General features: G+C 47.7%; 1 protein-coding gene across 2 annotated transcripts in view; it reads left to right on the top strand.

Moving 5' to 3' along the window:
* PPFIBP2 (PPFIA binding protein 2) overlaps nt 1-21,136 on the top strand; it is a 142,859-nt gene that overhangs the window by 2,313 nt on the left and 119,410 nt on the right. The gene's annotated exons all lie outside the window — the stretch shown is intronic.

Below are 21,136 nucleotides of genomic sequence, written 5' to 3'. Positions count from 1 at the left end.
CTGAGAGAGTGATGAGGAGGGGACAGGTAGGGAGACTTTGGAGAGATAGAATCTGTAGGACAGAGGACTAGGGAATGGGACAGTCTCTAGACTGATTAGATGGAATGAGAAGTGAGGAGGGAGAAACAATGCTGGGAAGATTCAGCTTTGGGCCTGAGGAATGGTATGGCCTTTAGACTGTAATGTTTAAGGTAAAGTTTATGAAAGGTTCCTGTATTGGTTCGAACCCGGAGAGTGTGCCAACAGACAACATGAGGCGGTGTGGTGCAACATGCTGTTTTAATGAGCGCCTGGGTGCAGGTGGGCTGAGGCCTGAAATGGCGTCAGCACCAAATGAGGATGAGGCAGGGGTTTTATAGTTTCCCGTAAACAAGAAGTGTCTCAGTCTGATGTAACTGCTACACAGTACCCAGACAGCCCCTCTGTCTATCTTCAGGGGGTACGTGTCTTCCAGCCAGGGTAGGTATCTTCTGGCCGGCTGTCTTCCTGCTTCTGCTATCTTGCTGACGCACACTGCTGGCGCAAGTGGCCTTGCGCCTTGGGACTGGGCCTGAGAAGGGAGGAGTTACTCATCTCTTCAAGCTTTCAGACCCCGGGGAGAATCTTTCATTCCTGTCTATTTGGTTATAGTGAAAAGGGAAAAGGGGTGACTTTCTCAATAACTACTTCAGGCGTGACACAGGGGTGGCGTGGGCTCCTTGGAAAAAGAAAAACTTAATTTTTAGGGTATTCTTGAGAGACGTGTTGGTATCCATCGTGTCGTTGTAGCAGGAGCATCATCTGAATTGTCTGGTGGCTAACTGTAGTTTCAACAAGAGTTTTAGTGGCTTTTATTATTAGTGGGATAACACAGGGGAGAAAAAGGAGGAACCCAGTGATGAAGATTACTGTCCCTACCAGGGTTTTAAATCCTCCTAAATTAGAGAACTGTTGTCCGGCTGCTAGAGTGAGAGCTCGAGTGAGGGTGATGAGTTCAGCTTTTTGGGAGGTGGTGCCTGGGAGGAGCGGATTGGCTTCAATAGTGTGGGGTCTTTAAGGGTAATGTGGACGGGGGTGTGGTGTTTTTCAACTGAGGATGTGGAAATATCCCTAACAGCGGGGTTAACTACAGACAGGGGTAAGGAAAGGTTGCATGTTTTAGGGTGGGAGGTTGGAGGAGCAGAAGAAAGTTAGAAGCCTCGGAGGGGGCTGGGTTGATGCGTTGGGTACTACGGAGAATGTGGAAGTGGAGAGTAGTGTGGAGTTTTGAAAGGATGTCCCTGCCTAGGAGCAGAGTTGGGCATGAGGGCAGGACTAAGAAAGAGTGAGTGAAGGAAAAGGTGTGCAGGAAGCAGAAAAGTGGAGGGGTGGCTCGGGGTTTGGAGACTTGTCCATCAATTCCCACAACAGAGACTTAGGAGGACTGGGTGGATCCTGAAAAATTAGGTAAAGCAGAGTAGGTCACCCAGGTTGATTAAAACCATCAGGGTTACCCTTGGCTCGGATGAAGTGATGGTAGTTGCCAGGGCGTCCATTCCAGGGCACCGTCAGTCTTCAGCAGCAAGGCAGATGAGATCCGAGTAGGAGGTTTTGGCCTGCTCAGGAAGGGATGGGGGCGGTCCTTGCAGGGGCCGCTCATAGTCCGACTTCCAGTGGGGTCCTACGTAGAGGGGTCACGGCCTGGTGGGCTTACCTGGGTATGGGCATTGTCTGGACCAGTGGCCTTCATTGGCCTTCATTGCCGCACTTGAAACAGGCGCCAGGTGGAGGAGGATTGCTAGGAGGCTTCTGTGTGGAGCTGTGGCCCCGTGGGCCTGCAGGGCCCCTGATGGCAGAGGCAGGCGTTTGAAACTCTGCCTGTTTTTGCCTTTTACTTTCCTCATCATGATTGTTAAAGACTTTGAAGGCTAAATTAAGAAGGTCTCGTTGTGGGGTTTGAGGGCCGTCGTCAAGCTTCTGAAGCTTGCACCGAATATCGGGAATGGATTGGGAGATGAACCGAAGGTTTAAGATAGTGGTTCCTTCTGGGTTGGCTGGGTCTAGGTTGGTATATTTTCTCATGGCTTCAGTTACATGAGAGAGAAAAAGGGCTGGGTTTTTGTCAGGACTTTGGGTGATTTCTGGAAGTTTTTCATAGTTTACCACTTTATGGGCGCCCTTTTTGAGTTCTGCAAGGAAACACATAATCGTGTGGTCTCGATGGCAGCATCTAGAGGCCCTGTCTTGATAATCCCAGTGGGAGTCCTGGTTGGGGACTGCCTCTGCACCAGTAGGCTTGGCAGGAGCTTGGTGATGAATTGTATCAGCATGCACCTGAGCTAGGGTCCAGATACAGTCCTGGTCTTCTGGGGTGAGGGTGGAAGAGGGGATAACGTAGAGGTCATGCCAAGTTAGTTCATAATACTGGGTAAGGTACTGAAACTCCCTGATATAAGAGGTAGGGTCATCTGGAAATGAACCGAGTCTTTTATTAATTTGAGAGAGATCAGTGAGGGAGAAGGGAACATGAACTCTAACAATACCTTCAGCTCCTGCTACTTCGCAAAGGGGGCACTCTAGCACTGGCACTGAAGTGAGGGTGGGGCATGAGCCAACGATGGCGCTCGAGCGAGTATGGGCGGGAGAGAAGGAAGAAGCCGGAAGTGGTTCCTGCTGAGGGTTTGAAGACGGAAGGGGGTTTGAGTTGATAGGCAGTGGAGGATAGATAGGGACGTAAGGTGGTAGGATGGGTTTACAGGCTTCAGGAGAGGGCAGTGAGGAAGGAGAATGAGTACAGGCAATGCTAGTTGTCCTCAGGAGAGCACGGTGTAGGAAAAGAAGTGGGTACTGTTGACTGGGAAGATGGTGGCTGGGAAGATGGCAGCTGAGAAGATGGCGACTGGGAAGATGGCAGCTGAGAAGATTGCGGCTGAGAAGATAAAGAGGAGGCTTGCGGGGTTAAAGAAGATGGTTGAGAGGGAGAGGTAGAGTCTGGGAGGAGTGGACAGCAGTCTGCTGGATCTAACAGGGAAAAAGAGGTTGGGAGGAGAAAGGCGATCAGGGCAACGAGAATGGAGGAGAAGGATTTGAACAGGTGAGCAAGAATTGCAGAGGTCGGGTCGTGATCTGAGTGCAAAAAGGCCTGGAAATAAGGAATTTCTCCCTATTTCTTAGGTCGTTGGCAATACTTGCTTAAATCAGTTAAAACTGTAAAGTCAAATGTTTCATTTGCTGGCCATTTGGACCGTTATCTAATTTGTACTGTGGCCAGACTGAATTGCAAAAAAAGAAAAGGCGCTTAGGGCGGATATCTTGCCTGAGGCCTAAAGTTTGCAGGTTTTTTATGAGGCAGCCTAGAGGGCTGTTTTTTGGAATGAGGACTGGGAGTTTCCCATAATGGAGGATAGGCACAGGAGAACAGGGAAAAAGGAGACAGTCCTGGATGGCCGGATGGAGACGATAAAAGGAGCGATCATCACTGCTGCCTTTTTCGTTCCTGGAATGGGATCAGATGGCTTAGATGTGTCCCCCTAAGACCAGATGATCAGCGAGTGCCTGGTACACACTGGAGCCTTTTTGGACCAACGTTGGATTTTCGGACCAGAGAAACCAAGCGAGGCCGAGCAGGTTTTTCCCTGTTAACCAGGTTCCCGGGGAAACTTAACAGTAGGCGAGATCAGTGACTGATGTGCATGCACAGAGAGGCGATTGGAGGCTGAAGAGCTTCCTTTGTCTAGCTGCTGTGGCCTGCTGTCCGGTGTGGACGGGTAGGTCCACGAGGGACACAGACCCGACCCCCTCCCGGGTTTCGGCACCGAATGAAAGGTTCTTGTATTGGTTCAAACCCCGAGAGCGCACCAACAGACAACAAGAGGCGGTATGGCACAACATGCTGTTTTAATGAGCACCTGGGTGCAGGCAGGCTGAGGCCTAAAATGGCATCAGCACCAAATGAGGACAGGGCAGGGGTTTTATAGTCTCCTGTAAACAAGAAGTGTCTCAGTCTGAGGTAGCTGCTATGTGGTACCCAGACAGCCTCCCTCTTGATCTTCAGGGGATACATGTCTTCCAGTCAGGGTAGGTATCTTCCAGCTGGCTCTCTTCCTGCTTCTGCTGTCTTGCTGATGCACGGTGCTAGCACAGGTGGCCTTGCGCCTTGGGACTGGGCCTGAGAAGAGAGGAGTTACTTATCTCTTCAAGCTTTCAGACCCCAGGGAGAATCTTTCAGTTTAAAAGTGGTTTTTTACTTGGCTGTAAGATTTTTTTTTTTTTCCTGAAATGCAAATCTGTTCATGATGCCGTCCTGTTTGAAATCCTCTGGTGGATATCCTAATGCAAAATATAAGAAGGAAGCACTAATATAAACACAACTGATAACATTTGTTCCATTCTACACTCTGTTCATCCCCATTCAAGATGTGACATTCAGTCCCCATTTGGTGTGGGCACAACTAGGCTGAAACTTTTGGCAGCTTTGTTTATTTGAGTCACTATTTTCCCTGCTTCCTTCTTCAGAGGAGGTCCACTTCCCTTGGACTTTATGTTTCTTAGTATCATTCTTTGGTTCCAATGCTTGATGGCACCTGTGTGTCTCTGTATTCATTGACTCTATAGTAGTTTTAGGAAAGGTGGGCTTTATCCTTTATACACCCTTAAAGCCAAGTCTTGTTTGACTTTGTGGATCTTCACAAGCTTCATTCTTATCTCTCACTCATTTGGTAAATAATCCTCTAAAAGAGGCTGTCCTAGAACAGTCTGTTTAGCTTTAGGCCCAGATCTCCTTAGTGCCTCAAGTTCCAGGGGACTGCTGACTCTGAGCTTTGTCTTCAGCAAATGTATGATTTCTGTTTGCCTTAAGGTCCTTGGCTTGGTTCTCCCTGGTAATTCTTACTTTCATTTCCTCTCTCTGTCATGTTCATATGTACACATTTATGCACACTGAAAGCTGAGCATTCATTGTGCTTGATGCTTTTAATTACCCTGTTCTGTGTTGCATAGTAATCATGACCCCTAACATGCCTGTAGATGGGAGGCCTAGACACAGAAGGAATAGGACTGTCTCTCTGATAGGATAAAATATACCATCCTTGTGTGGCATTCAAATCTCTGCAGTGGTGGGCCCTACTTTAGCTCTCCAGCTGCATTGTCACTGTTCCCCAAACTGAGAAGCTGAGTAATTTCTCTTCTTTTGTGCCTATCCGCATTTGCATACACTATTCTATCTTCCTGGAAAGCCCTTTTGTCTCTATTCTGCAAAATTATTAATCCTTCAGGATATAGATCAAATTCTTGAAGGTCCCTTGCCCCTAAGTCGTTTTTACTCTTCTGTTACATACATATCACGTCAAACAAAGATCTGCTGTGCTATTTCATCACTTTAGGTCTATGTCTCTGTCCATATTCCTCCAAACTCTGAGCTGCTTTAGGGCTCTATCAGCTCTTGTGTGTGGCTCCACACTTAGCAGATGTCCAGGAGGAGTCTGTGGTAGATATGGGCCTTGCAATGTTTACCTCAGTAAAGAGGGAAAGGGGCTGGTTATTTCATATGGTAGATGAGAGAAGGAACAGGAGTAGAAGCTGAAAGACTGGGAGGAAGGACAGGCCCAGTGAAGAGTGGGTCCACATGGCTAGAGTCAGGGGGTCGGGTGGACACTGGGAGAGGTGAAGATGGAGTCTCAGGCTGGGAAGAGATCATGGAAGGCCCTGAAAGTTGGAGCTATATAATTTAAATTTTATTCTGATGACATTAAAGGTTCCATACTCAAGTATGGAAAAGACATGGTAAAACTGTTCAGGATGATTCTGGCTGGGAAGGGCAGGTTGAAGGGACAGGGAGGAACTTCTTATGAGCACAGGCTGTTAGAATAACCCATTGAGGTAGCTCAGGACCTAAATCAAAGCAATGGCAGTAGGAATAGAGAGAAGGGAGCAGAGGCGAGTGAGCATGCCAAGAAATCCGGCAGGATTTGGTGACTGATTGTATTTGAGGGAAAGAGAAAAGAGTCAAACTGGATACTGACATTGTGTGTTAGTTTGCTGGGAGAAGAATGAGGCAACTGTTAATAGCATGAAAGCATGGAGGAACTTCATGGAAGGGGGAAGGGAAATGAAAGTGATTGATTCTTTTGGAATCAGAAGGGAGCCTCGGGTAGTTTCTTGCTTGCCCTTTATATGTTTACCCATAAGAGGATGGTGAAGCCCAGAGAAACCTACCCAAGATCACTTAGCTCTTGATTGTAGAATCCAGGTCTCCTGGCATTATGGCCTGGGCTTCTATCTTCTGTAGCACATGAGTTTAGCCAGAGGAGAGCTGCCAGAAGGTCGAGATGGAGATTCCATTAGGCAATGAAAAATGGGAATGAGACCAGGTTTGGGGTGAATTCAGCCTGCAGAACAGCTAAGGCTGGGGTCTTATAGGTCAAGCACCCAGATGGGAAGTGTCTGCTGGTTGCCAATGCCATGGGGGCCCGAAGGCTCATGAGGCCTCCTTTTTGCCCTGTGGCCTAGCTGTATGTGGGGCTGATGGGAGATATGAAGTACTTTTAGGGTATCAGCGCTCTTATACTTATTATGCTTAATGTGGGCACATGTGTATTAATTTTCTTCTGGGAATGTAACCACCAATCAATTTATCAATTCCATGGAAAGTTGTATTCCAAGGCCCAAACACCTCCTCTACCCAGACTTCAGGGCACATCCAGCCAGTTCATGAGAAGTTGCCTCTTATAGTGTTGGAGTGGGGATGGGGGTGCAGGGAACAGCTAGCTAGGGAAGGCAACCAGCCATGAGGACCTCATCCAAGCAGGGGCCGGTGTAGTCAGGATCAGGGATTCAGATGGCTGGATGAGGGCTACAGCTGTTGGATGAGGAGTGAGGATCTTATCTAGAATCTGCACTGCCATCGGGAGACTCAGTGGCCTTGAGGCTGGAGTTCTTCAATCCTCCTCACCCCTCCCTTCCACACACCTCTGCCCAGCCAGGCTCCTCAGCCTCCAGCCTCCCAGGATGGAGTCTTGCCTTTGTCCTGGACGCTGACACAGTGGTCACTTCTATTTCTTGAGGAAGAGCTAGGTTTATGAATGTGAAACATTTGGATTATTGTCTGAGATGTGGTAGTTGCCAAATAAAAACATATATACAAAGAATACTGGGAGCCAATGTTGAAGGAAAACTTGTCAAGCCTCCCTTTCTCTTTTGAGCTTTATAGTGAGGTCTTGCCAGTTTATACCTCATCTTGTTCTGAAGGTTTTTTGTTTCTGTTTTTCGTATTAAGGCCAAAATATGTGCACGAGCCTGCTCACCCCTGGTAAAGTGTCAGGGACAGCCACAAATTGCACAGATTACAGACATAGATTTGCGCTTCCCATTTCTTAGGAAGTAGGTGGGTGGAGGAACCACTAATGCATCTCCAGGAAGGGATTTGTTAGCCCAAGGGAGGCTATGGGGACTAGATCCTACATTGCCTCTTCCCTGGCCTATGGCCGCTGTGGTGTTCCCAGGTGGCTCTGCTTCAGGTATGTCTCTTTCCTCCTGGGAATAGGGAAGGAGGTGATCCAGATCTCAGGATTTCTCTGCCTGCTTAGGGATGCCAATGAGGCGTGTTTAGTGGGGATACTCTTGTCCCTGCTCTCCAGGGTAAAGTTACACTTCCACAGTGACTTGTGTGCATGGTTGAAATGCAGCCATCACATGCAGCTGGGCCTCTCACTCTGACCTGGAGGGCCACTCCTGTGACTGCACTGATTATCCCAAGAGGCCTTCTTAGCAAACTTCTCCAAGTTGCTTCTGGCGAAAGGTTCAGAGAACTCTGCCAAAAGGAACTACTTGGTTGACAACTTTGTGTGTGTGTCTGTGTGTGTGTGTGTGTATGTGAGAGAGAGATAGAGAGAGTTGTGTAGGAATCAAGAGGTTTGTAATAGGGACAAGGGGGACAGAGAGGGGATAGAGCCACAGCTGAAGCTTAGGAAGACCAAAAATGGGTTACCTCTTTCTTGCCTGCTTAGGCAAGAAAGCCTCTATCTTCAGGGGCAACAGTTTCCTTCTTCCAACACACAAGTCCACGTTCCCTCCAAATCAAAGAGGTTTTTGCACAAATAACTAGCTCAATGCTGGACTGCTTCATGAAGGCAGTGGAGGTGTAGACTGGCCCCACAGAAAGTTTCTTCCACAGGAAAGGATAGAGCAGAACTTCCAACTTTGGTGGGTTTGACAAATGGCTTGTTTCATGAGGTCAGGGTAGTGTTATTCCCATTGTATGGGAAACAGGTGCCAGAGAAGTAAAGACACTTTTGAAGGTTCCAGAGTATTAGATTTAATGTAATTTATTGTCCGAACTGAACACTTTTGAAAGTGAAAGTAGGCACATAAATGCTAAACTGGATGGGGCCTGGGGAAGATCAGGATCAGGCACATTGGGATGTGTGGTTTCAAATTCATTGTTCAAAACTCCAAATTCTATGAGCAATGGGGGCAGAAAAGGGAAGGGGTGGGGTGGGAGAGTGGATTGGCCTGAGGGGGTGGAAATTGATTTGGGATAGGAATAGCAGATTCTTCTAATTCAACATTTCACCAAGGCAGAGGAATAGTTCTTGACTCTGACACCTGACCTTGACTGGATGTCATGAAAAAGTTTCATTACAGAAGCTCTTCCTGCGACCAGCCAGCCAAGACATCTGGTTCTTGGATGCATGTGCTCACCTGGTAACAACAACAGCCTTATGTGTCTGTCTGGGTTTTCACTGTGCCTGCTCACTGGTGCGGCACAATGCCCCGGGCAGGGATTATTGTCCTGCTTTTGGAGATGAGGAAACTGACTCCTCTTGCCTGTCCCGCCCCCTCATTCTATCATGGCAGGCAGGAGGTTTTCTCCAGCATGAGGACTTGACCTCCCTAACTCCTGAGGACCCTGGTAGCTCTAGAGTGGAGGGTTTGAATCAGACAGTCCTCCATTAAAATAGCTCTACACAAATTTGCTGTTGCTCTTTGAGCAAGTCTCCTTACTTACCTCTTTGAGCTTTACATTCCTCATCTGTTTAATGGGAACAATAATTCATTTGGTGGTTGTGAAAATTAAATGAGATGAAATGTTAACTCTAGTGCTTGGCACATCATAGGTAGTCAGTAAATCCTTTTATTCCCATCTCAGGAAGCTTGAGAGAAATCACTTATTAAGAGATATTTAGATCATCCAGAGGGCTTATCCTGAAATTTCAGGTGGGAAGTTGCACGCTCTGGGCTTCCAGGTATGACACAGAAAGGGCAACCATGGTGGCGGTGAGCAGAAAGTCCAGGAGGCAGAAGTACATGACAAGGTAGAGAACAGCCTGGAATCAGGTGGCTGGTCACCCACGTACAGGACAAAAGCAGCAAACAGCACAGAGTCCAAACCAGCTGGATGAGACGTGACAGGGTTAAGGGCAAAGTCCTGCCCTTAGGCCCTGAAAATCAATTCTGTGAGTGTCCTACCCATCTATGTGGAAAAGCCCAATATATTGGCTTAGCCTAGCTACATTAATTGAAGTCCTGGGTTTAGACCTTGGTAGAGGATCTTTTCCCTTCATTGGCTGAGACTGGCCACACCTGGAGTGTGCAAAGCCAGTTTCCCTGTCTTACAAGCTTTGGAGGGGCCCAAGGACAGTCAGGAAGATATAGGGGAATGACTGCTATTTTCAGGTGGGCAAGGTGGGCAGCATGTTCTTTGTTGCTCAGAGGGCAGAGATGAAGGCCTATGGTAGTGATGGCAAAGAAAACTAAAGACAGGGCAGATTCTACTTTGACATAATGTAAAAAATTTTAAAGAACTCAAGCTTGTCTCTAGGGCCAAACAGCTGTTTTAGAGCAGATATTGGAGTCTACCTGCAAAGGGTATTATTCAAGCAGTATTGACTAGAGAGGAGTTTATGAAATAACAGGGAGGAAGGTATACTGAAAGGTTATAGGTCTAACTAAAGTGCTGTAAGATTTTGGCAAAGGGAAGGCTTTGTGGATCAACCAACTGTGGTGGGATCCTGGGGAGCTGAGAAGAAAAGGCTCCCTGGGGATCCCTGGTCAGTCAAGTGAGTAAAAGGCATAGAAGCCCAAGTGAGTGAAGTGGGATCAAGAAATAATAAGGAAACCAGCTTAGCTAGGCTCTTCCCATTATTAAAAGTCAAAGAAAGAAGTTGGGACTCTAAGGGAAAAGGAACTTGAATGCCAAACTAAGAAGCTGGACTTTACCCTGTTGGTAGTGGGGAATAATTGGTGGCTTCTGAGCAGAAATGACTTGCAGCAGATGTAGGCTGGAGTGAGGGTGGGAGGCTGGGGAAAGAGCAGCCTTAAAGCTGTGGAGAAGCGGCCGGGCGTGGTGGCTCACGCCTGTAATCCCAGCATTTTGGGAGGCCGAGGGTGGGCAGATCACGAGGTCAGGAGATTGAGACCATCCTGACTAACACTGTGAAACCCCATCTCTACTAAAATACAAAAAATTAGCCCGGCGTGGCTATGTGGAAGCTTCTGTATCCCAAGTTGCAGGCTGAACATCCCACTTAGTGACAAGGGCTGGGAGAGGGGAAAGGCTCTGAGCAAATGTCTTTGTGGCTGAAAATGAGACTATGATCCCAAGAAGTGACTGGACTGTGTATATTCTTTGCTGATGCCTGCCTTGGCCCAACCACCTGAAAGCTGTTTTAGACTCACTTGCCACCCCTTGAAGATTCTGAGAACACACCATCCTGAGACCTGGAGAACCAGGGTATGTGATGTGAGACAGCTGGGTTCACAGCATCCTAGAGGGCATAGCAGGTATAGAAGGGAGTGATCCAGGAGGACAGGAGGACATTGGTCACAAGAATGTCCTCCTGGATCACTCCCTTCTATACCTACCATACCCTAGGTAGTCTGACTGTCTGCAGCTTGGGCCATAGAGTGAGCAAGTTTCCATCCCTGGGAGGGGAGGCAAGGAAAGGATGTGGGTACCAGGGTCTCATTCAAGTAGGCTGAGGTTTTGGGTGGGGTGTGGTGTATGGGAGGAGAGAGTTGCTGTGGTTAGGCATGTGGATGCCTGAGCGGCATGATATCTTGGTCTGGGTGGCAGGGAGGGAGTCTGGCAAGAATGGTAGGAAGAGTGGCCATGGAACCCCAAGGTCAGAACTGGCCCCATTGGATCTGGGGAAACCTACCTTTTAGCAGCAGAGGTAGAGCATACTTCTCAAGTACTGTGGAATCAGTAGGATTATGACAGTATTTATTATTTCAGTCTCTAAATAATTTTTGAACCATCGTCTATCCTGAGAATGGTGATGATGGGACCACAAGATGAACAGACATGTCCCCTGACGGAATGGAACTTAAGAAATGTACCCCCTTACTCAAACAGATAGTAGTAACTGCTGATAAAATACAGTTAATATTTAGAGAAAGATGTTGGGGGGGCCTGGCTTGCTGAGGAGGTGGCATTTGAGGTGTGTCCTGAAGAAAAGACAGGGACTGGAGTTACCCTTTTCTATGGGGCTGAAGGAAATTGCCGACAGAGGGAACAGCAGTGCACAAAGGAAGGCATGAGTAATGCCAGTTAAGGGGCACCTGTGGAAAACAACTAGGGGCATGATTTGGCTGGAACTGAGGAGTAAATGAGGTTAAATAGGGCACCAGGGATTGGAAATTACCATCTATGAAGTACCCATCATGCATCAGGCATTGGGCACAGAGTCTGTGCTCACTTAAATTTCAAAGCAGCCTTTCAGGGCTTTAACTGAGGAGGAAATGGGCTCCAAGAAGATACCTGATCATCTCAAGGTTCCCTAGGTGGTGAGTGGCCAAAATAAAATTGATGTCCAGGCTGCCTGACCCCAAACTCTGTTCTTTCCACTTAATCTTGCCACTAAGTTTAGAGTCCAGATTATGCAGTCTTAAATTTACAGTGAAGACCTGTTCTTACCGTATTTAGGCAGGAAGATGGTCAGATGGCACATGGCAAACCACATTAACCTTTGAGAGGCACTTGGTGGACATGGCCAGATTGTCACAAAGCATATCTGAGTTCCAATACATATATATGCATGCATACACATATATATTTAGGAAGTTAATCTCTAACTTCCTAAATGCAGTTTTCACATTACAATAGGAACTGTTACTGCCAGACTGCTATAGGCAATTTCTGAATTGCTGGCTGAATTCCAGTATTTTCTCATCCCTTCAATAAAGTATATTAGAATGGGGCAAGATAAGCCTGAATCTTCTCTAATTTATACAAAAAGCTTCTATCATTAGTAACAAGTTACCTACAACCAACCTTACCTGTTTAGGATACCAAGGTATCAGCCCTAAGAGATGTTTAGCAAGAGTGGTACTCCAAGAGGGTTGGAAGGGTGGGATGAGGGTAAGAGTCAGAGAAATTTGGGCAGTAACCCAGGTGGGGCTGTAGGGGTTGAGAGGAGGGACCGATACAGTTCAATAAGCATTTGTTGAGAGCCTGCCCATGCAGGGGTGTAGAGTGGGTGCTGGGATACCTGCATGAAAGGACAGCATTGTTTTCACAGATAACATGTTCAACCTCTGAGCAGGTGGGTATTGGTGGGGACTGCCTGCTCAAGTTGGGGTTCTTATGCATATATCTAGTACAGTCAGCCAGTCTTTGTTGCTGAGCAGGTCTGCCCAGGGCCCAATTCTCCATCCAGTTTGGCCTTCCTCCTGGAGCTCAGAACTCAGATCTAGCCCTGGTGGCCACACCTTGCTTCTGTCCTCAGGGTGGACCCAGGGTCCTTCAGACTTCCTAATGGGAGGCTTTTCCTCAGCCTGGAGAGAAAAGTTGAGACCACCTGGGAGGCAGTAGTAACCACTGAGAAGACAGAGGAAATATTCAGAGGAAGAAGTTAGGGGAGCATCTGGGCTGCAGTGACTCAGGATTTCAGGTTAACAGGAGACGATGTGGGAGGAAGCTCTACCTCCTTGTCCTACCACTTAATAAGGAGCACTTTGAGAACCCGTTAAAGGCTGTTCCAGGGTCACAAATCCAGTCCTCAAATGTTATGATTTATATTTAAAAGAGAATTTTAAATAAGCCAAATGACAGCTGAATGGGAAATGGAGTTAATGAGACGGATCTTATCAGCTCCATGAAAAATGCATCTCATTACATCACTGTTACACATCATATATGGAAACCTTCCCTCAGTAATTCCTGGAGTGATTGCCTGTCTGGCTATAGGTGTCCCCAAAGAGTGTGGTGTCCCCTGAGAATAACCGGGAGGTCTTTCTCGGATACCAGTACAGCTCAGCCATCTTCTCTCAAGGCCATCTCTAGAGTTACTATGGGCTCTCTTGATGCCAGTGCATGGAGCCAGGGACCTACTGCGCCAAGGACAAAGCCAGTCAGCCATGAACGTGGTCAAGACTTGGCCCTTCTCCTCCCTAACCCCACAGAGCCCAGTTCAGCTTTAGCCTCCATGTTTGAGGCCTCCCAAAATCCATTTCCCCAGCTGTGTCTTCTCTGTCAGGTACCTGCCCCTGAGCCTCATAACTCGGCCTGTTCAGTGTTCCTAAGCAGGTCACCTTGTGACCCTCGTGGAATGGCTGAGGAAGGAACCAAGGGGCTGTAAGAGTGGCCGTGTGATCCCTAGGAAACCTTCAGTTCTGGAAGGCCCTGTGGCCCTAGCCTTGCTCTGTTTTATCAGGTACTGCTAGAGAGACGCAGAAAACCTGGAGCATGTGTGCTGTTTGAGCTGCTGTACCCCAGGGTCTGCCACTTTGGGGGCTACCTGCAAGAGATTTGGCAACTTCTCAAAGGAACTCAACATCATGGTTGTTTTTTTTTAACCTTGATCCCAACATTTAGGCCGTGATGAAGGGTCTTGGCCAAATCCATCTTCTGGAATAGTGCAGTTGGGAACATGTTCTCTGATGAGGAGAGGCAGAGTGTTACATACTTACTGGGCCAGGCACTGAGGTGGGTAGTTTATTCTATCCTCTTTCTTAACCCTCTGACTAACCCTGTGTAAGGCAGATATTATATCCATTACATAGTAACCTGAGAGGTTAATGTCCATAGTACCTAAGGTAAAAAATGAATCCAGCTCATAAGTAGTGGAGCAAGGATTTAAACCCAAATCTGTCTGACTTTGCTATGGTCTGAATGCTTATGTCTCCTAAAAATTCATATGTTGCGATTATAATCCCCAAAGTGATGGTATTAGGAGGTGGGGCCTTGGAAGGTGATTAGGTCATGAGAATGGAGCCCTCATGCTTGAGATTGGTTCCTTTATAAAGAGACCCCAGAGAACTAGCTGGTTTCTTCCACCATGTGAGGACATAGCTGGAAGGCACCATCTGTGAACCAAGAAGCAGTCCTGCTCCAGACACTGACTCTGCTGGTGCCTTGCTGCTGGGCTTCCCAGCCTCCATAGCTATGAGAAATACATTTCCATTGTTTGTGAGCTACCTTCCCAATTTATGGTAATTTTGTTAAAGCAGCCTGGACAGACTAAGACAAAGCTTGGGCTCTTTCTCCTGCATGCTGCTCCTCTCTTTCTTGAGGGGAAGAAGCACCCCTCACTTGGGAAGAAAGGAGCCTCAGAAGGCTTGGGGCTGGGGGTATGGGGACCCAGCATCTATACTACTCCTTCTGTGGACGTTTGGAGTCACATAGACCTCTGTAATTTTCACTTTTTCATTTGATTCTGAGGAACTGTTTGGGTATCTTCTGTAGGGGAATAAAGACTCTGCTTTATGGAAAGGAAGAACTGAGAAAGATGGGAGAGAGGTCCCAGGAGATCGTTAGACCTTTCCACTCCCCTGGAGTCCAGCTAACAAACTTCCAGGAGCAAGACCACTTAGGCCTGCAGGGAAGGGGCTACCTAGTACAGTGTCATTCTCCAGCAGGCCAGTCTTTGGCCTGCAGGAACACTTGTGTAAGTGGGGGATTCCTAGATCACTTTTCTTGGGAAAGTCCCTAAACCACTTTCTGGCCTCTGAACTCTTAGAGGAGGGAAGTGATCCAAGTGGCAAATATCTTGTGACTGGCAAGCCGAGGTTGGGGACCAACCCTTCCCCTGCCTCCCCACATACTGGAGCTTTTGAACTGAGTTGAAGAGAGCTGGGCCCAGGGCTCTTGGCCCTTGAATGCAGCTTGACATCTGGTCAGGCTGCAGGATCTTAGGGTTTCCTCTTTGTAGCGTCCTAAAATCTGGCCTCACTAAATGGTCTTGGTCCAGAGGTAGGATTCGACTTAGAGCTGACTTACAAAGAATACAGATAAAGGAATATTGGGAACTGTGCTTACCTGGATGTGGTTTAAGGTCTGAGGATGTGAAGAAAGTCTCCCTTGGATTAAGAGGGAAGGGGAACACCAGTGGGTCAGGATAGAGGCCGACAGCCCTGGAGAGGAGGCTGCCTTCTTCCCATAACTTTCCCAGCTGCATATGCAGGATCAAATGGGGGTGTGTATTAGTTTGCTTGGGCTGCCATAACAAAGTACTGGGGGGCTTACACAACAGAAATTTATTTTCTCACAATTATGGAGGCCAGAACTCTAAGATCAGGGTGTTGGTAGGGTTGGTTTCTTCTGGGGCCTCTCCTTGACTTTTATTTATTTTTTATTAATTTTTTTTTTCTTTTTGGAGACAGAGTCTCACTCTGTTGCCCATGCTGGAGTGCAGTGGCACGATCTTAGCTCACAGCAACCTCCACCTCCTGGGTTCAAGTGAATCTCCTGCTTCAACCTCCTAAGGAGCTGGGATTATAGGCATGTACTACCACACTCGCACACTCGGCTAGTTCTTGTGTGTGTGTTTTTAGTAGAGATGGGGTTTCACCATGTTGGCCAGGCTGGTCTTGAACTCTTGGCCTCGTGGTCCACTCACCTTGGCCTCCCAAAGTGCTGGGATTATAGGCATTAGCCACCATGCCCAGCCTTTCCTCGACTTTTAGATGGCTCTCTTCTCCCTTTGTCTTCACATGGTCTTTTCTCTGTACCCACGTGTCCTAATCTGCTCTGCTTTTAAGTACACCACCTATTGGATTAGGGCCCACCCTAATTATCTCATTGGAATGTAATTGCCTCTTTCAAGACCTTATTTCCAAATATAGTCACATTCTGAGGTACTGGGGGTTAGGACTTCAACATAAGAATTTTGAGGGTGTGGGTACAATTCAGCTCATAACAGGGTGTTTCCAAAATCCTCATTGAACAAGGCTCAGTGTCATGGTGGAGGATGGAGAGGCACTTACTACTGATCCTGCCAACCTTGGGACCAGGAGAGGATGGTGGACCCAGCTAGCTAGTGGAGGAAGCCTGACTGGCCTTGTCCAAAGGCTCAGCTCCAGGCCGAGCTGTTTACTTGTAGTCAGGCTCTCTGGCAGCAGTAGTTTCTGTGCAGTGTCTTCATCTGGCTCCCGTGTGGCCCTTGGAACTCCAGTGAACACAGAGCTGCTAATACCCTCCAGCCTAGGCCTTCGGGGGAAGCCTCCTTCTCCTCTGATGGAGGCAGAGGCCAGACTGTTGTTGTGCATGCAGGCCTGTCTTTAAAGAAATTCTTTGGTCTTCTACTGGCTTAATTTTTTTTTTATTGCAAGGGGAAAAGCATTGCATTGAATCAAAATTAAACTGTTCAACAAATGTTGAAATGAAGGCTGAAATTACAGAATACATTTTGATTAATTCAATTAGTGTTTACCTCCAGCCTGCCAAATTCTGGGGCCTATTCCTCAGCAGGCAGCCAGGGAGGCTCGTAGGAGGGAGTTGGCTATAGGCAAAAGTTATGCATGCTCCAGCTAATACAGAAAACTTACCAATTCATATCTGTTTTTTTTTCTGTTGCTTAGCATTCTAAAATAATGGAATGGGGAGAAGTGCCTGGTTTTATCATCTACTAGGGCAAGTGACATCCTTTTTTCTCATTGGTCCTTCAGGAATACAATTGCATCCATCAGTTATGTCTCTCGCCCATGCCAGGCCCAAGCGTAAGTTTCCCTTATGGTAGAGATGCTTTCACCTCTGAATATTTGGCTGTAAGAGAGAAGGGACCCCCAGGTATGGAGAAAGTTCAATGGGAGAGGCTGTCATGGATAGCCCCCAATCCTTTTTTCAGAATGCTGGCCGAGGTTACATGCCCAGCCTCCCTTCACTTTCCACTCAGATACACAAACACTTAACATTTTGTGTCAACAAACATTTACTGAAGGTCCTGTGCCAGGTTCTTTGCTGGGCTCTGAGGATAGACAGGTGAATGGAGCATACTCTTTGCTCTCTAGCAGTTAATCTAGACAGGGAGGCAGACACATTGAGAAATAATACAAATTATTATCATCTTTATAAATAATATAGACAGCTCTGATGATAAAGGTGCATACCGGATATGACAGGAGCAGAGCTGTGGCATCCAGCGCCTTCAGGGATGAGGGGTAATGGTGTTAGGAAAGGCTTTCTGGCAGTGGTCATTTGGATAAGGCCTTAGCATGGGTGGGATTTGAAAGTAGAGATGGAGAAAAGCACCCACATAGAGGAAGTACAGAAAATGGGGTATTTCTGTACGCAAGGGTAGGATGTGGTCCAGTGAAGCTGGAACTCAGAGTGGTGAGGAATATAGCGGGGAAGGTTAACTGTATTAGAGGACTTTGGCAGAGCTGCAAAATGCAGCTTCTCTCCTGAAAGCACTGGGGAGCCGAGGAATGTTTGAGAGCAGAGGAGCATGTCATGAGCTCCACGGAACATGTCTTGCCTGCACAGGGAAAGAAAGACAGATTGCAGGGGAGTTGGCTAGAGGAAGAAAGCCCAGAGGAAGCAGCTTTTGCAATCTGGCTGAGAGATCATGAGGTTCTAAACTGTGGTGAGGTGAGAGGTAAGGAGAGTTTGGTGGAATGTTAGGACCTATTCAGGGAGTTTGAATGGCACTGTAGAAAGAGCACCAAATGAGTCATCAGGAACTTGGGTTCAAATCTCAGTTCTGCTGGAAGGGAAGGTAGAATTCTGTGCCCCCTGCCCTGAAAAGTCCACATCCGTAGGTGGTGGTTTGGTTTTTTGTGTTAGCCTGTTACTATAAAAAGAATTCAAATGTACACAGAAATAGAAATAGTAAAATGAATCCTCTTACCCATCATTTAGCTTAACCTCTTGCTTGTATTATTTTTTTGGGGGGGCAATTTTTGAGATGAAGCTTTTTGGAAATATTCACTTTGAGGTTGCATTTGAAGCATTTCTCTGAATCTGTTTATGATCTGGTTGAGGCAATGAAATGATTTCATGTCCATTTGTTCCTCCCTGGAGGTAAATTGTGTGTATGCATGTGTGTTCTTTGCTGTAAGAAGGAAAATGAGGGTAACTTCCCTTGAAGGGTAAGTTCTGGGGCTGAGGAGGCACATTGCCAACAGGGTCCTGTCGAGGGCGTGAGGCTCTCTGTCTGCTGTGGGGGCAGGTGCGGTGTGGACAGGGGAGAGAATGGAGGTAAGGACTACCACAGGTCAGACACCCTTATCTATTCACTGGGAGGGGCTTGTTGCCCAGAGCTTAATTCACACTGACCAACCTGACAAGGCTAGTCCATAAGCCAGACACCAATTTAATTTACTCTGGTAGGCATTGTGCAGTGGCCACAACGCAAGTGCCTGCTTTCCCAGACCGCCTTCCTGGCCTTACCCCACCTGGGAAAGTGAATTACAGCATCATCCGCAGGTTGCTGGGGAGCCATGCTCTCAAATAGAAGGCACCATGTGCATTGTAGGTGCATCACTACAGGCCCTGATGGGACCTCATAGGCTCTTTCTGGCGCAGGCCACTTCCTTTGCCAAGGTGGCTCTAGGGAGAGGGGAGGATGGGCTGAGCTGCACATGCTCAGTTCCTTCTTTCATTTCCACCATCAGATACTGAGCTGTTTCCCAGGGGAGGAAATCCTGCAAAGAGAGGAAGTTAGTATCCTCCCATTGGATCTTCCCCATGACAACATGAAGCAGAAACTAAATGGAGGTGGGAGGCCATGTCTCAGCCAAGATTCATTTGAACAGGCAGGGGTGGGGATGCTGTCATAGAGAAAACTTGCCTGAGCATTGAAAAATTAGTTTTGATGGACAGAGATTGGGGAAGGGTCCTTTAATTGAGGAAACAGCATGAAAAAGGCACAGTGGCATAAGAATGCTCTCTTGCGGCTGGGGTATCAGGAACCCAGGAGCAGGTCAGGCTCAGTGAGGAAGTGCGTCCAGCGTAGTGGTTAAGAACATAACCTTGGAGTCAGACTGCCTGAATTCAAATCTTATCTTTACTGCTTCCTGGATGTGTGATTTGGCCAAGTCACTTAACCTCTCCAAGCTTCAGTTTCCTTATCTGTAGAATCTGGATAATAATAGTTATAAATATTGAGATATGAGATAAATATAAGAACTTAGCTCAGTGTAGAAGTGAGTGCTTAATAAATGGCAGCCATTATAATTACCATCACGAGTCCAGGACATTTTGGGGTTGGCTCCAGTTTGGATGCTAGCTCATGTGTTTGGACTGCTGTGGGAGAGGCCAGGTGTTACTCAGGTGAGAGGAGGTTCTCCAGTGCCCTGGTTCTGAATACCTGAACACAGTCTGGGCAGTAGGAGTGGAAAGGATGAGATGGAGAAGAGCATCCCTGCAGGGGGAGACCACAGAGACCTGGTGGCTCACAGGGGAGGGGAGTAGGGTGGGGAAGCATGACAGGTGAATGCAGGCTGCATAGTTCAAGGAGGGACCCGGAGAGCGCTTCTCCCAAATGCCAGAGGAGGAGAGTATCAGCACTGATGAGATGCCAAAAAAGGCACCGGAGCAAACGCTGACTGGTGGTGAGTCTAAGCGCTTTACTCTGTTAACATTTAACCTTCACAACCACCCTTTCAAGTAGGCAGTTTTATTATTATTTTCATCTTAAAGATGAGAAAGCTGAGGCACAGAGGTTAAGTGTCTTGCCCTGGGACATATAGTGTCGGAATCAGGGCTGTCACCGAGGCAGTCCAACCCCAGCCTGGGGTTTTAACCCCACCCTAGACTGCCTCTTAAGGAAATGGGAACACAAGCGGCTGGCTGGATGACAGCATGGCGCGGGTGCACACGGATGAGTGACATCCCACCACTGGGGGTGTCAGAGAGCACAGGAGGTGGGCAGTGGGGCTCTGAGGCAAAGGAGAAACATGGAATAATAACAGTAGGGTGCGGGGTCAAAGGACATGTTCTAGGATAGCAGAGGAAGGAGCAGGAGAGGGAGAGAGTGCAGATTCGGTTTGGAGGGGGAATAATTGAGAGGTTGGATCTCAGTGATGATCGAAGATTAGGGGTCACAGGGAGGAGGGGCAACTCTTCCACAGCATGTGAAGAGAGGGTAAGAGATGAGAGAAGGGGAATCAAGTGGTTTTGTTTCTCATTAAAGAAAGATGCATGGTAGTTTGCAGAGAGAGTCTGACACGAAGAAACATGAGATTAGAGATCCCAGGCGCATGAATGTCTGATGGAGCCGTATGTGTTGTTTAGCATCCCGGGAGCAGAAGGAAGAAGAGACATGTGAACCTGGTTCCCCAGGCAGAGGGAGAGTGAGGGTGAGTTGTGGCCAGAGAGGCAGAATGAGCTGAGGAGCAGGTTCAAGCTGGAGAGAGGTGAGGACTGTGCACTCTGATGAACAGAGCCAGGGAGAGAGCCTCCACGTTGTCCGGAATAGGGCTATGGCGAAGAGAAAATGGAGTCAAGGAAGTGCAGGGAGGGAGGGGATAGGTGGGGACCTGAAGTGGGCAGGTAGAGGAGACAGGCTGGCAGAGCATGGTTATACTTGGGGAGGGGAATCCAGAGAGATCCTTGAGCTCCTTGAGAAGGATCCTTCCTTCAGGTCCTTGCTTCCTCCTCCTACGTTATTGTTGGGAAGAGTGGGTGGCTTCTATGTGGCTCCCTCAGTGGCTGTCATTGCCTAATGGCTACAGGCCATGTTCTAGGGGTGACAGGTGAGAGACCCTTCTCAATCTGGGGCAGCTTCATTCGCTGTCACTCTTCCCCTGCTCTCTGGCCACTGAGCTACATCTTTGTAAAACAGGGCTGATAATTGTTCTATATCCCTCAGAGGACCCCCTTGAAGATTAAATGAGAAAACAAAAATGAGGACACTTTCTCCCCCCCACAGGGGCAGCAGCTTCTCAAAGGACACAGGAAACCTGTGAACTTCCAAAGCAGGCAGTTTTTACACACAGGTGGATATTGCACAGGCACGAA

This window comes from Pongo abelii, chromosome 9 (genome assembly GCF_028885655.2).
Source record: "Pongo abelii isolate AG06213 chromosome 9, NHGRI_mPonAbe1-v2.0_pri, whole genome shotgun sequence".
Taxonomy (NCBI): domain Eukaryota; kingdom Metazoa; phylum Chordata; class Mammalia; order Primates; family Hominidae; genus Pongo; species Pongo abelii.
The sequence above is the reverse complement of the archived record's forward strand: the minus strand, read 5'-3'. Positions and strand labels throughout refer to the sequence as shown.